General features: G+C 47.2%; 1 long non-coding RNA gene across 2 annotated transcripts in view; it reads left to right on the plus strand.

The window, feature by feature from the left end:
* Positions 1-2890: 2890 nt before the first annotated feature.
* Positions 2891-15679, plus strand: part of LOC118167959 — a 58440-nt gene continuing 45651 nt past the window's right edge. Inside the window, exons 1-2 of one of the 2 annotated variants that reach the window (XR_004751303.1) lie at positions 2891-2923; positions 12181-12259. This is a non-coding gene — a long non-coding RNA (uncharacterized LOC118167959). The remainder of the gene's footprint in view (positions 2924-12180; positions 12260-15679) is intronic. The other variant, XR_004751304.1, reaches the window with a different exon arrangement.

Consider the following 15679-nt stretch of genomic DNA (forward strand, 5'->3'; position numbering starts at 1 on the left):
ATCAGCTCAATGAGGTAGTCACTGTAGCAGTTTTAGCCTTATTTTCAAGAGTTATTGAACAACATATGATTTGTTTATAAGCAGAACAGAGCTTGTATATAGCTCAGGAAACATGATTTTCAAGAAATTTCAGCAAATTTGTATCAAAACCCTTAGGGTCCTTTCAGGTTTCATTGACAATTTTTCAAGAATTTGTGTAGTTTCTGCAGCTGCATATCACAGGATTTCCAGAACTGGTTGACTCAGACACACCCGAGTATTCTTGTAGGGTTCTGTTATTTACATAATGCTCTGCTAAAATGACAGTTATGATTTGGCTTCAGTTGTTACTTACTTTGTTTTAACTGTCTTCACATGCTTTAGTTATTATCTCTGAGTTGATACTGTTGAGCTTCCTAGCAATGTGAGGAAACTGAAGATTTGATCCTTCAAAGAATTCATGCCCCCAACCCAAAGATTCCCATTGACCTCAGTACATTTCAGACTTCATGTAAGGAACTCCATCAAGAGCAACAGGAAAGTCCAAGCCTGGACTAGATGGATAACGTGGTCTGTCTATAACCTTGCAATTTCCTGAAAAAAACACTACATTCCCTCTGGCTGAAATTCTGACCTCATTAACATCACTGACTGACCTGCTGCAAAAGATTTCACTAAGGTTTCACTGATTCATATGCCTTTCAAGTTAATCTCACTTGTGCTGTTACTCCTAATTTGAGAGAAAACTGGCTATAAAACTTTCAGAACATTTATTCCTTAGAAATAATTACCCAAAGAAAGATGCAATGGCTCAAAAATACTGAATATATAAACTCAAAAGTTTGCATGGTTGCTTCCAACTTTTTGTATATCAGATGGATTTTTTTTAATGCTTGCTGCATAAAGCTAAATTACTAACAGGGCATTTGTCTTTTTCATTTCTTTTCTTTCCTTCTTTTTTCCTTGAAATTCGCAGCTGCAAATCAATGCAAACTCATTCAGCAATTACCCAGGAGAAAACTTCTATTTTGTAAAGTGAACATTGTGCTTTTGGGACCTCTCTGAAAACTTCTAACAATGTTCCACCCTTGGGCCTTTCCATCCTCCAGTCCCTAGCTTGAAAGCTTGCATTCTCACTAACTGTCCCTTTTTAGTATGCTTTTGTAAAACTGTCAAACTGTAAAATGATCAAGAAGAACTCTGTTTTATTATTTTAAACAGCAAAGGTAGCTCTCCCATCTTGATCCTGGCATCATATAGATTTATTGTTTTTTAAAAAAAATTGGCCAAAAATAGCAATAAATTAGACCAATTCCCAGCTTCCTATGTTACAGCCAACAAACTGATTACATTATTACTGGATAACATCACCTCTTTGGAATTAGGCTGCTAGCTGAGGTCTTATTATAGTAGTGAATTCACACCGCCACAGTTAGCAATGTCAGCATTTCTATTATAATAGTCTCTTCCTACTCCTACTCTTTTTTTCTCAAAGGACTGAAATTTGGACTTAAAATGAACTTCAAGTCGAAGCACTGACAAGATGATCCCTGTCCACAAGTCCACAGCTTATCATTTTAGCACTTTTCTGACAAGTAGCTTCAGAGTATTTTTAAGTACAGGCCCAGTCATGCATTCTTTCTACATCCAAAACTCGTTTGTGTATTCAGAGAACATAGCACTCATTTCAAGTAACCTTCATGGCTTGAGTTTCTTAATAAACGTGCTTTTAATATTCTCTTAATTTCAAGAAGGCACGGCTTTTGGAGCTTTGAGAGCTGTACATACAACTGGTACAAGCATGGACAGGAAGGTGTATTTTGCCACAGCTTCTCTTCAAAAATATGTTTCAGAACAAAGATGCTATGCATAAAGCATGCTTCTCAAAGGCGGTGAAGAGGATGTGAAACGTGACCACGCAGATCTCTGAAGAGAAGCGGGAAAACACGCTCCCCGTGAGGACATCTGCAGCATGTTCTAGCCGGGACGTGCCATGGGGACTCCATGGAAACAACATGAAGCTACAACTCGGCAGCCTGTTTGCTAAACACGGCAGATCATCAAATGCGCCTCACGCCGAGGCTCACCATCTTCCCTGACGACGACCCCATAGATCTTTCCAGGTCCCCCCGCTTCCTCGCCCACCCGCTTTGTGCTTCCCTGTGCCCAGATGAACGCCGAGGACTGCCTGGGGCACAGAGGCCGAGATGGGGACCCTGTCTGGAGACCATCCCCACAAAGCAGTGGCCAGGAGGAGCTTTAGATGCCACCCCTGTTTTGTTATCCCCCTGAAATGCGGGGATATCGCCCTAAAGGACGCAGCCGAGGACCGGGAGGCAGTTTTCATCCATCCTCAGGCCCACCCACGCGAACCGGCCGCTGTCACCCGGCGCAGCCCCTGGGAGACTGCCCCGGGGGCAGGAACCCCCCCATCCCGGGCCCCTCACAAAATGGCCACCCGCCGCGGTCACTTACGTTGAGGCGAGCGCCTCCGGGAGCGCTGCCGGCCGCGGGCCGGACTCCCGGGGTGCCGGCGGGGCTCTCCCCAGGCTTGGAAGGGCCGCGGTGGGGGACAGGGAGGTGTGGGGGCAGCATGATGTGACCGGGGAAAGGCGGCGGGGAGCGGCCGCGACGTGCCCGGCTCTCTGATCCGCTAATCAGCGGCTGCCGCGGGCCGCCCTGAGTCACCCCCGGCCGCGGCGGCAGCATCAGCCTCGCCGCTGCGTTGGCAGCCAGACGAGCCGCGGCTCGGAGCCGCCGCTGTCCTCGCATGAACCCGGCGAGGCTGCCAGCGCCAGCCGAGAGAAGCGAGAGAGGCGAGAGCCGGGTCCCTGCCGGCGCGGCGGCGTGCGACAGCCCCGCTGCGGGGCTGGCGGCGGCGGGGCGGGGGGCGGGAGACGGGGCTGGGGTGGGGGGAGAGACCCTCGACGGCCGGGCCGGCAAGGTAAGAGTGTTAGGGAAGGTGACAAAAAGGGGCACGGGGTGGCGGGGAAGGCGCGCTGCGGCAGGGAGGGAGGAGGGGAGGGAGAGCCTCTCGGTTCTGGGGAGTCTGGGGGGGGGTCTCTTCTGACAGCGGGAATGCTCATCGGTGCGAATGGCAACACCACCCCCACCCCAAGACCTGTTGTGTTTAAAAAAAAAAAAAAAAAAAAAAAAAGCCAGCAGCCTCTGCCCCGCCGTGCAAAGACCCTGCTCCTCTTGGGCGAAAGGTGTGGCGTTGCTCAACAGCTTTATCTCCCCCATCCTGCGGGGAGCGGCTGCTGGCAGCTGCTGGCCATGTCTCGAAAGCCGCGGGCAGGGTCACGGCCGCCTCGGCTCCCCGCGGCACCCAGCACCGCTGCCGTGCTCCCACTGGCGCGTCCCGAGGTGCCGCAACCCGGGAGGGTGAAGAGAGCGGGGGGGACACGACACGACATCGCCTCCCCCAGCCTCTCCCTCCGGCCCCACCTGTCAGCTTTGGGCTTTTTTATTTCTTTGCCGTGCGCTCTCCCCATCCCCGACAGCTGGAGAGGGCGAGTCCCTAAGGACGGGGCAGGTTGCCCATGCTAAAGCACGGGGCGGAGGCGAGCGGAAAATCTGAGCCCCCCCCCCGGGAAGTCACCTTCCGCCCCGTGGCCCTGTCCCGGGTGTCTCCAGCGCCTCGCTTCTCCCAGGGACTTTCGGCGGAGCCCCCGGTCCCGGCCACCGGGCTGGCGTCCGGCGGGGACCGCGCTGCCGAGGGGGGCCGGCGGGGAGAGGGCGCCGGGACCCCCCCACGAGGAGGGACGGAGCCGGGGAAGCGCTCGGCATCGCGGAGAGGCAGTCTGGGGAAGGACAGCCAAGGGGGTTCTCCCTCGGGGAGGCTGGAGGGGAGAGAGGGGGGAGACAGAGCCCCTCTTTGCCCCGGGAAGGGGAGTCCTCCCCGCTCGGGCAGAGTAGGTCGTGGCGGTGTAGCAGGTGTCTCCGGGCCCCTTCGCTTCCCCGCTCCGTTCCTAAGAACAGCGCCCGAGAAAGCCCTGAACAGCCTTAGCAGCCGTAATAATTAAAAACAACAACAACAACAAAACCCCCTTCTGCCTGGCCTTAATGATCCTTTACACACATTCCCCGCCCGCTCCCTCCCCCGTCCCCCCACTGAAGGGCAGTGATTATTCGCACTCCTCTGCTTGCCGAGAGCGCAGCCTGATGAAAGGACTTTATCCTCGAGTGACTCCATCGCTTGCTCCTCCTCCTCCCTCCTCCTCCTCCTCTCCCCAGCCCGCCGGCCGCCTCGCTTCGTTCTCAGCCCTAATTGGGCTCTTGCTAATATGATTAAAGCCCAGTTAAATGTTTCTTGATAAATCTTGTCAAGAGAGGATCCCCCCCGTCCCCTCCCTCTCTCTGTTGGTTGTCAGAAGCCCGGTTACAGACAGGACATGCCCGGCTCCTGCTGTTCATACTCTGGTGGGAAGTTGGCATTTCACAATTGTTCCTTTAACAGGGTTGTTTTGGAGCCGCTCCTGGGGATTGTTCCTCTTCAGGCCGGGCTCGCTGATAAGAACCGCCCGTGGCTTTTATGTAACACGTTAGGATTTGGTCCCGGTCCCAAAATCGCGCTGTTTCTTTAGCCTTTTATTCCATTTTCCCCACCCCCCTGCCGTCGGTGAGCTGCTCGGAGCCTGTTCCCGGAAAGGCTGCTGCAGCTCCATACCCGATCGCCCGGGGCAAAGCACGGCGGGTGCCGGCGGAGCTGCCCCCCGGAGCTGCGCCCCGCTCCCCCTGCTCCCCCCGCTGCTCCGGGAGCCCTCGGGAGATGCTCTCCCGTTGCATCCCCTCCTTGAGAGGCTCCCCGCCCCCCCCCCCCAAGTTCTGCGGCAACGCTCCTCTCACCCGAATCTTAACCTGAAGCTGCTTGCTCGCAGTTTCAATGTAATGGGGCTCGGGGGTTCAACCCTAGCCCGGCCCCGTTGTCAGCTGGGGAATCGTCTTAAATTCGAAGACTTTGGGGACCAGCAGCCGGGCCCCCTGCGGCCGGCCGCGGGCTGGAAGCGCCGGTGCGGCTCTCCCCGCCGTTTCGCGCTGCTCGGTGGTGGTGCTGCTGGCTCTCTCGGTTTGGGGTTTTCTGCTTCCTTTTAGGGGTGCCGAGCTTCGAGGGCGTTTAGTTGCTTTTGCTTCAGCGTCACTGGGCCGAGGGTCTGGGGGTGATTTAGATGTTTAGGGGTCGCCACGGGCTGGCAGCTCATCGGTGCAGGGCTGGAGGAGGCTTTTCCCGATAGCCCACCGGGCCACAGGTTGCAGCCCGCACCTCTGCGGTGCAAGCGGCGCCCCGCGGGGGGCACGGATCTGCCGCCGCCCCCCGTCTCCCCGGGGGATGCGCACCGCCTGCACCCGTGGGAACCGAGGGCACGGGCCGCCGGGGGACACGGACCCACTGCCTCCGTCCCCCACCTCGGGGAGGGGAAAGAGCCCTCGCATCCCTCCCGCTCGCCCTCGTTTCGGCCCCACGGAGTGCTCCTTTTCGTGCCCGGGGCTCGCCGGGGGCAGGAGGCGGGCGGCAGCGCTCTGCTTCGCCACGGCCGCCCGCCCTCGGGGCCGCCGGTGCGGGGCAAAAGGAGGGAGGGCGGCGGCAGAAGGTGAAAAGCAAACAAACGAAAAAATAGACCTCAGCCCCCGGGAGCGCAGCTCCAGCAAAGACTCCTGTTCCCTGAGAGGAGGGAAAGCCGAGCCAAGGGACAGAACAGGGATCTGCCACCTCGCCGAGCCGTGCTGCGGCCCCGCCGCCCCGCCGCTGCCTCCCGGGGGAGCGGGCAGAGCCCCGGCGGGGCGGGCGGGCACCGGCGGCCCGGGGGTTCCTCCGCCCCGGTTCTCCCCGGCGGGGCTTCGGCCCCCCTCGGCCGAGGTCTCGGCAGTGGTTTGAGGATGGTTCCCTCTACCCCTCCCCTTCCCTCCCTCCCTCTCGTGTTCCCCCCCCCCTCCCCCCCCCCGGCCCCCGGGCGGGTCTGGGTTTGCGCAAAACCACAAGAGCTGCGGCCCCTTTGCCCCGGGGCTGTTGATTTACCCGAGGAGAGTACCAAATAAGAAGCTGTTTGTGCTCGAGCTGGAACGCTGGAGGCTTTCTAAGAATGGCTCTTTTCTTACTCGTTTTTTTTTTCTTAAAAAAAAAATATATATATATATTTTTTATGGGTACATCGAACCAGCCTACAGCATTGCTGGCGTCTTTCCACCAGGTACCTGGGGCTGAGAGGAAAATGCAGATGAATCTTAAAATTATGAGACAATTTCCCTCCCCTCCTCCCAGATAAAATAATGTTAAGAGAAACATTTGGTAAAAACTGACGAAGAAGGGATTCAGGCTGGAAATGGAAATCAGTTTCACCCCATCAGAGTGGTGGGGACCCAGAAAGGCCTTCCACAGGCATGAAGCAACCAAAGCAGCTGGAAGATGGAGTTTGACTGGTTTGTGAACCAGCTTCTGAGATGTGGTTACCACCCACAGCAAGGGACCTGACCCCATGATCCAAAATGTCCCTTCTCAACCCTCTTCCTACAAAATAACTTGCACTTCTACACACCAAAAGAATCTCCAAGTACATTGCACACACTGTGCTGTTACGCTTCTTGCACTCTTTTAGGGACGGCTCCACATCCCTATTCTACAGCAGAAATACAAGTCTTGGTCCAGGTGTCACTCCTGGAGCTGGGGGCACACACTCGGTCAGACAGCCAGAGCTCACATCACCACCCAGCACTGCTCTGCTAACTGAGGTCCTAAGTGAGGCTGATGCTGTTAGAAACTGTGAGAAGTGTACCTGGCAGTACAAGAGGCTGCTTTGCAAGATCCAGGAAATACCAATTCTGGATGTTGTTTTAAAGCTAAGTATACAGTATCAGGAAACATACCTGGAACTGAAGGGTTTAGTTTCTGGACTCTCTGTTTGACTATTATAATTACTTAACTAAACTCCATTTAGTCTTGATAAGTAGCCCCTGTTCCTTTTAGAGAAATCCAGCTGAATTTACTGAAGGATTTCCTGCTCACCTGACTTACAAAAGCAATTGTTTTCTTTCTGAATAAATGGAGAGTACTGGCTGATACACATGCCTTCGATGTAGACAGAAAAACCCAGACTCGAATCTACTTGCTTTTCTTATGCAAATCTGCTCACAAGATTAGAAGGGAAAGCAAACAGCAGTTCCAACCTTAAGATCTTTCTTCTTTTTAGAGGCAGCTTGTTGTATAAATCTGAAACAGAAACTGTTTTCATTTGAAGATCAAATAGAAGTTATCTAGTGAAGCTGACAAACAGGGGCAGAATAATCTGTTTGCATTTTTGGGAAATGGATAGCTCTGGTTTTGTTTCAAGGCAAGTAACTTTTAAATAATATTTAACGAAATAATTGACCTTGATGTTTAAACTACAACTTCCTTCACGTCATTAAGCCCACTGTTTTTTAAAAAAAATGTTTAGTATCTGAACTCTGGCATTCATTCTGCTAATCTCATAATAACATTTGTTTCTTGTGGAATTTTGTTTGATGAACTCATTGGTGAAAGAGGAGAGAAAAAGTTCAGAACAACACGAGCTTCACAGCTCATTTATATTTTTCTTTCTCTGTAAAAAAAAATAGCAAATAATACGCAGAATAACTTTTCAAGAATAATTTTTCAGACGGAGGGAACAAGGAGAAGCTTTATACAGCTTTGTACAAGCCCTAGGAAAAACTGTGTTCTTTTAACGTATAATCTGACTTTAAATATGCATTGCAGTCCTTGATTGCAAATAATGATTTTGTGGAATTTGTCCTCATGATAATTAAGGTTTGAGTCTGCTTTTGAAATGTGAGAAAAATGGAAATAACTCCATAAAGTGTGTCTATCACATAAAGCTTTTAGGACAGGCTGATTCACACTATATCCTGCTCTTTGTTCAGCTGACAGATTTCCAACAGCAGAAGGAGGCACATTTCTGGGGGCTGCTATTATCTAAGCTAAATATGTACATTTTGGATCAGTTCTATTTTATTTGAACACTCACAACTTCTTCTTGGGGATCTTAAGCATGAAAGGATTGCAGAGATGTGCATTTTATTAGCTATCCATCAGTCTTTGTACATAGACAAAGGTAGTACATAAACACACACATATACTAGGCTCTCTGCTCAGCAAGAGTTCAGAAAATTATATGCAATGTGATTTCAAATAAAAACAAACAAGCAACCAAACAGCAAACACATTACCATGCAAGCAAGCAAGCAAACAAACAAACAAGGTGGGGGGAAATAAAGTAATAAATGAACATGCAGAGTTTAGCCTAATTTTTGTTTGGCTGTAAATGAAAAACATTGTGGCAGCAATGGATCCTTTTCTTTCTTTTTTTTTTTTTTAAGTTACGTGATCCTTGAATTACAAAACATTGGTATCTACCTAAATGCTGTTGTGTACCCTGCACGTCATGTACTCATACACAGATGAAAGCTCTTCCTTTATCCCTGCTGGCACATACTTTTTCTCTCCAATGGGCTCCTCCTTTCAGTATGTGGACGTATGAGGAATCAGGTTGCTTTACTCTCAACAAAGGACACATAGCTACCATTTCTAGTGATAAAAAATATTTGATCTCTCCTCCCCCCCCCCCCCCCCCCAGTGCACAAACAGCCAGCTCAATAATGATTGCAGGCCCAGGATCTAGAGAACGTGATGGTGTTACACAACTGGAGATGTGACGTTATCTGGCAATCTGAGCAGGGTCATGCTGAACATGGGACAATACAAATTACGTGTCAGGCGTCATGTTGATACAGGTTGTCTCAAACTTCACATGAATGTCAAGCAGTGCAGGCAGGCATAAATTAAGTGGCAGAGTCATCTCCCTCACCTCAGCATTAACTTCTGTCTCTTGCTCCCCTATTGCAGGACTGGAACCTCAGAACATCCCAGTGCAGCCCCTTAAGCTCCTGTCCAGCTCCTTGACCCCACATGCTAGGCACCATCTGACTGGCTTGCTAACCAGCTGCATCTGACACAGGAGCATCATCCATACCAGAATGGATGGTCTGTGCTTGCAGGAGATACAACTACTGGGCAGGGTCTGTCACCCCCATACTACAATCCCATGTTGCGGCTCAACAGCAGCAAGTGAAGGGAGAAGGCATCCCTGCCCTGTGGGGCTATTGTTCAATTCCCATCCAAAGGGGCTGCCTCCATGCTCATCAAGCTGTATTTTTACCACTTAATATATGTGCTTATGCCACTACTGCTCTTCTCTTCAGTTTTACAGGGAACCTGGGGATGACAATTCCTGACCTGAGATACTACAACAGAGTAGCAATTGTCATTCATATTCACCCTTAGTGACTTGCAGAGGTTGATGAGAGGTTGATGGTCTCTTTTTCCTTTTTTTTTTTTTTTTTTTTTTTTTTAACTATGAGTTACAGGAAAAACACAGTACAGTGTGTCTTTCCAATGAACTGGGTATTGCTCCTGCTGTAAGTCACATCAAACCTATGACTGCTGTGTTGTGTGGCATGCAGCTGACACCCAGCTGCCCTGTCTTTTCCCGACAGCCTGCAACATACCAGCAGCGACAGGATGCAGCATCTCAGTCACACTGGGTAGACGTGCTTGTGGGATCTTCTGCTATTCTGAGGGCTATTTTTGAGGAACCCACCCAGCATATTGCCTCAAACTGCATCTCCTCAGCACTGGCTTTAAGCAGAGAGCTGTGCAAAACCAGGCTTCTCTGTGAGAATGAATCCACCACTCTTCCCTGCTCCCCTGAGGATGACTTATCTTGCTCTTTGAGAAATTGTCTCTCTCCCACTATTCCTATCAACTCCTCTCACACCAATTTAGGCACCTAGCACCAGTGACTGTCCTAAATTTCATCGGTCTCTGGTTGTCTTGTTTTAGAATCTTCTGTCCTTAAAGTCTCTTCTTATCAGATACAGGGATCCGGTGTACCGTCTGCCGAACTGTTATGGAGCATTTGTACTCTGCAAAACAGCCAGTGAATATTTCACCCTGTATATCAGTGCCAAATTCAGTGGTTCCTTGGGAGATCATGACAGTCAACTTGTAAAGCTCTTTGGGGTCTGTCTGTAGGTAATGTGTTATGCAAATACTGCTGTCTACTGCTGCTTCCCTGAGGTTAAACAATATCTGCCTGGATATGTTCCCATACCCTTTCCTCCAGACATACCTCTGGCTCCGTCGCTCTGCCCTGGGGAAGCTGAGACCATGTTCCAAGTGCAAGCGGAGTGAATACACGTAGGATTAACACCGTTAGCCACTGCAGCATGTCACTTCTGCCTGCAGCTTACTAAAGTAGAAAAGTCTTGTGGCTGACATGTCCTCCACTTCACTGGGTTACATGACACATGCCAGAAAATGTGTCAACCCACTCCCCATCTCCTCAGCATTATTAGCCCAGGGAAGGAAACACAGCCAAAGAACTTGCACACAACTTTGACAGGTTCTGCCTAATCCACCCACACAATGACATTTCTTATGCTAAGTGCCAGAGCGGTGTAGGGAGGCCACTGCCTGTATCAGCTGCTGGCAAGTCAAAGTTAGTTTCATGGTGGTTATGTTTAAGAGAGAGACTGATGTTACATTAAGAAGTCTTCGCCTCCTGCGGTGCAGCACTCTGAGAATGACATCAAAAGCCTTCCTAATTCACCCCCCAGGTCATTTGATTATAGGCATGGCAAAGAGCTGCACTGCCCCAGGAGCCCATGAGTCACTACGACATCCATGACTATCCCCTTATTCCATGGAAGGAAGTAATGTGCTTGGAGCACAAAACAACCAGGAGTAGATTACATCCTTCCTCGTGTCAGTTTAGCCCTGCCAGCTGCTGGGGGAGGCACTGGAGAGGCGAGTGCAGCCTCTCGTTTCCCAGCCTCGCTCCTCCCCACCCCGACCTCAGGGAAGCTGTTCCTCCCCACGCTGGGATATGCCATGTGGGCAAACCCCACGAGAGGGGTTCGCTCAGCCAGGCGAAGAAGAGGATGCTCCAGCTCTCTTCTTCAATGTGGTAGAGAGTTATGTCACATACCAAAATGTCAGACTCCCCTTCGATGGGACAAGCATACCTGTCACAGAAATACTGTGTTTTCTCCTCCCTTGGCATTCATCCTTGCAATTAGTCTATCTGTTTCTGATTTATTTTCAGGCTGTCTTCTGCACCCTTGCTCCCTTGCTTAGGCACATGGGGCAAACCACAGACTTGCCCTTAAACTACACAGAGAAGAAAAATCAGAAACAGACTAACCACATGAATCAATAGCAAGGGACAGAAAACACATGATTGGATGCTGCAGTTCCCCTCAGAGATCCATCTGTCTTCAGATGTGATGTAACTGGGCTCACGTACCATATCTGCGAAGGGGGTAACACATCCCTTTTCATAACCTGACTTGCAGGGTAAAAGGGTGCTAGCTCAGAGAAGCCAAGGCACGTTTAAAAATCATTTCGAAACAAGACAGAAATGTCCAGTCTGTGTTCTCAGAGCTAAAGCAATTGCTTCCTAGTCTGAAGTGACTCCTGTCAGTGTTATTGTTTCTTTCTGGAATTTCAGCTTGGATTTGGCAGAAGTTGAGAAGCAAAGGCACACAGAGAACTGCTTGTGGGAATCAAGTGTCTCTGTGTGCATGGGCCAGTCCCTTTGTGAACAAACACCTGTCACTGGGCTGCTGGGTTACATGGTGGTACAAGATGACAGTCAAAACTGACTGTGTGGGTTCACACCTATGAGGCAAGACAATTTTAGAATACAAACTACCGTTTTTCCTACAAATAAACACAACTGCATAACGAACCACACCTCACAGTGCCATTAAAATGCCTGTATTATATTCTGTAATTCTTCCTTGTTTGTCTCCCAAAAGTGTCATTGTTTGGGAGTATCAATACACTAATCAAAAATAGATGGGCAGTATAAGAAATGAGGGCCAAGCAGATGAGTATATATAGCTTCATGCATTTCCAGAATGTAGGAACTCTGATAACATTGTGATTAGAGTTGATACACTTGGTACAGCATCACTGACAGTGTACATAGCTGCCCGTCGTTTCCTAACATCTTATTTTATACCCCGTGGTTCTGCAGCCCTTCATGAGGTGAATGATGCAAAGTTGTTGTTCATGTGATAGATTAGACAAGAGAAACCCTCCAGATAGACCTTTGTATTTGTTTCCAGCTAGGAAGATTAAATCTTTCCTTCTTTTGAAATCAACAGAAATACAGATGGAAAAGAAGACACGGGTAAAAGAGAGAAGTGTTGTTCCTGCAAGCAGAGCATCCTGTCTCCGAGACAGGTGAGTACTTCCAAACTTTCAAAATGTTTCATTGCCTTGCAGATCAATCATAGATCTAACCCCTCTCCTTCCTAGAAACTTTCCAGCATTTTGAGATGTAACAGAAGCAAGGAGAAGTCAGTCTTGAAAAATAAACTGAGACAAACAGAGGAGAAAAAAAAAAAAAAAAAAAAAAAAAAAAAAAAAAAACGGAGGATGCCCTAAGTTCCATAGTCAGCCTCCCAGACACTGCCACAGAATTTTGCATATTTGCATGAAGACTTGGCCCATACGGGTTGATCATGAGTAAGAACTTGGTGCAGCTGTATAAACAGCAGATTTCTACACCTACGGGCCTTCATTCATTTCCTCCAGTGAGGTTTTTAATTTGACTGGCAGCTGGCCTATCTGGGCAGCTGATAAGAGAAGAAAAAAATCACCCTCCAGTCTTTATATCTCCATTGCCTTTCCTCTGGTTCTCATCACAGAAGTGTACAAAGAATTCAAGAGCTCTCAATACATTTGTAGCCAAATATTTACCCTAAGTGAGGTAGATTATATTTGCTTACTGTATCCATTGCCATGATTGGCATGTATTCAAGACTGCCTAACTCCTTGGAGTACTATTGAATACTTAAAAAAAAAATAAATAATAAAAAAAAAAATAACACTTTGTTTATAACAAACTGTTTGCCAATGCCTGCACATTCTATGTTGTCCAGGGTATACTTTGGCGCAGGGGATAGCTCTTTGTCCACTGCAGCAAACCCAGCCTCAGGGACAGTCCTGGGATGTGGCCAGTTTACCTTAGTCCTTCGTAGGATTATTAAGAGTATTTTGAAATTCTCTCAGGCATTCACTGAGAGGAAATATAATTAAGCAACATTCAGAGGAAACATAATCTTTCAGAAAAAACAACTTGTTCTCAATCAGCATGCTTATTTGAGAGCATACTTATTTTGACAACATTTTTAATGGAGACAAATTAAAATAATATTTACATTTGATACTATTAATAGTATTACTTGCCATAAAATAAAACCATATTTGTGTTCTTTGCTTCATTTCATTTTGTTTTGATCTTTACAGCATACATTTAACCTTTTTTTCCTATTAAATTGAATATTTTAATGTCATTATAACTTTTGGGCTTCCTGGTGTGAGAAGGATTTGACATTTATGGAACACTTCCATTATGCCAAATGTATTTTCTCTGAGTTTTCATTCTGTGAAAACTTCAGCACCTTTACTTTTTTTCCCCAAGTGTTGGAATTTCCCACAGAATGGAAATTCTGTTTCCTGACCAGCTCTGGTAAAATTTCTTGCTCTGTCAAAAAGAAAGGGGGAAGGGTGTCACAAATACACAACTGTAAACTTGTCAGGATACATTTCTCATTGTTGGCTCATATGTTGCCCTCTTTTGGTAGCTTTTGTACTGTACTACACATAAAAATTTTAACATCTGCTGTAGCAACTCTGCATCCTAAAGGGACTGAGTGCTAAATGTTAAAGCTAAATAACTGTGTGAGAAAAGCAATAGGTTGCAAGTTAGTTACTTGAACTAGCTTAAAGAGACATCGTATCCAGAGAGAAAAATCAATAGGGGATGAATAAAACAGTGCAATATAAAATTGGGCTATAAAGAGCAATGAGAAAGAAGCAAAAGGAGAAGGAGCTGTAGATGCTCACTCATGAATAATTTAACCCCATATCCTGACTTCCATCCATGACTTTCAAGCATGTTGGCGATCAACATTTGTAAAGGGAAGTTCTGTCCTAAGCATCATTCACTTGCTCTTTCCCACTTGCTTTTTTTTTCTAACCTATGCAGGGGTTTTATTAAATTCTTGTGGATATTGACTAGTCAAGCCCAGAAGAGTGCCTGTTAACTTTCCAAGACTAAATCCTTGCCAAAGTCAACATTCTTCTTTCCACTATTAAATTTCAGTGAGATTAAGTTAAATATTAGATGTTCTTTTATATAAAGTGAATTGTTACTACTAATTACAAAACCATCATCTATTATTAATTGCATAGTAATTTTACAATCATTATTTGAGTGAAACACTGAAGTGTTATATTTTTTTAAAGAATAGAGTTATTTTCTACCATTTCTGAGGAAAAATTAAAAAAAAAATCTGTCTGTCACAACGATTAAAAGAGTCTAAGTAGCTGGGTATTCACCTTCTTCTGACTTTCAATAACAGTCAAGTACTAACTCCCCCAAAATGCCATTCTCTGAGAACAGACTGCTGTCTACTTCAGATAATTCTCAGTTACAAGCACAATAAATGGTTACACAGAAGAGATATTCCCAGCATATCTGCAATCAGAGTTCAGCATTTCACAGCCCTATTCTTTAAAGATTAATTTTCCTTGGTTTGAAAATCAGCATCAGGAATTCAGTCTCACAGGAATTCTTTTATAAACAGTTGCAGAGATGATTTCAGAGGTCATAAAGCAGCCGTTCTTCCCACCTTGAATTGTGGAGCATTTGTGGCAACTCCATATGATCAGAAATTCTTGGAATTAAGAACAACTCCCAGCCTTCCAATGTAAAGACATAAAGCTATTCTTTATAGGCATTCTCTAGTGCTTTATTCAAATCTATACTAAAACTCTCAGCAATATGAATTCCCCCTGAAAGACTACCTGACAGCCTTCCAATTTTCACCTTTAAAAAATATACACCCAAAAGGCCTGATTTTGCTGCTTTCCTCAATTCCAGCTAAATAATGGTGGCTGGTTTAAGCCTCCTTTTCAGACCTTCATTCCATGTATAAGAATACAGCCCAGCCTTATGGAAATACATGCTTGCCTGCTGATTTCCATGCAGCCAAAATGCACCTTTCGGTGCTCAGGGGCTTGTAGACTTTTGTCATCTTTCCTTACAGATCTGACCAAACTCTTCTGCTCCAGTCTATGGAAGTGCTTAAGCATGTGCACTGTTTAAGCTGATATGTAGCTCCTCTGTCAAAGTCACCTAGCAGGGCTATAAAGGGAGTTGTAAGCCAGAAGTACAGCTCGTGTACTTTAAGTTAAGTACATACTTAATGAGATGCTGGGTTTCAGCCTCAATCTTTCCCCCAAAGTGATTTTTCCACCATTTGAATTGCTGTGGGATTTCTTCCAACTCCTTCCAGTCAGTCAGTGGCTGGCAATATTGAACACAGACTTGAATGTAATAACACAAAGCTTTACAAGTAAACTGTTACCTCCCTGCTTCATGACATATGTCTGAATGTGTATAGCTTTTACCACACTACAAATTCATGTATCATTACCATCTGATCTGCTGTACACTATACCTTGAAACTCTATCATCCATAGTGATGACAAGGACATGTACATTCCAGTATACCTTCTTTTCCTTTCTTTCCTTTCCTTTTCTTTCCTTTCCTTTCCTTTCCTTTCCTTTCCTTTCCTTTCCTTTCCTTTCCT

The sequence above is a fragment of the Oxyura jamaicensis genome, chromosome 5 (genome assembly GCF_011077185.1).
Source record: "Oxyura jamaicensis isolate SHBP4307 breed ruddy duck chromosome 5, BPBGC_Ojam_1.0, whole genome shotgun sequence".
Lineage (NCBI taxonomy): Eukaryota > Metazoa > Chordata > Aves > Anseriformes > Anatidae > Oxyura > Oxyura jamaicensis.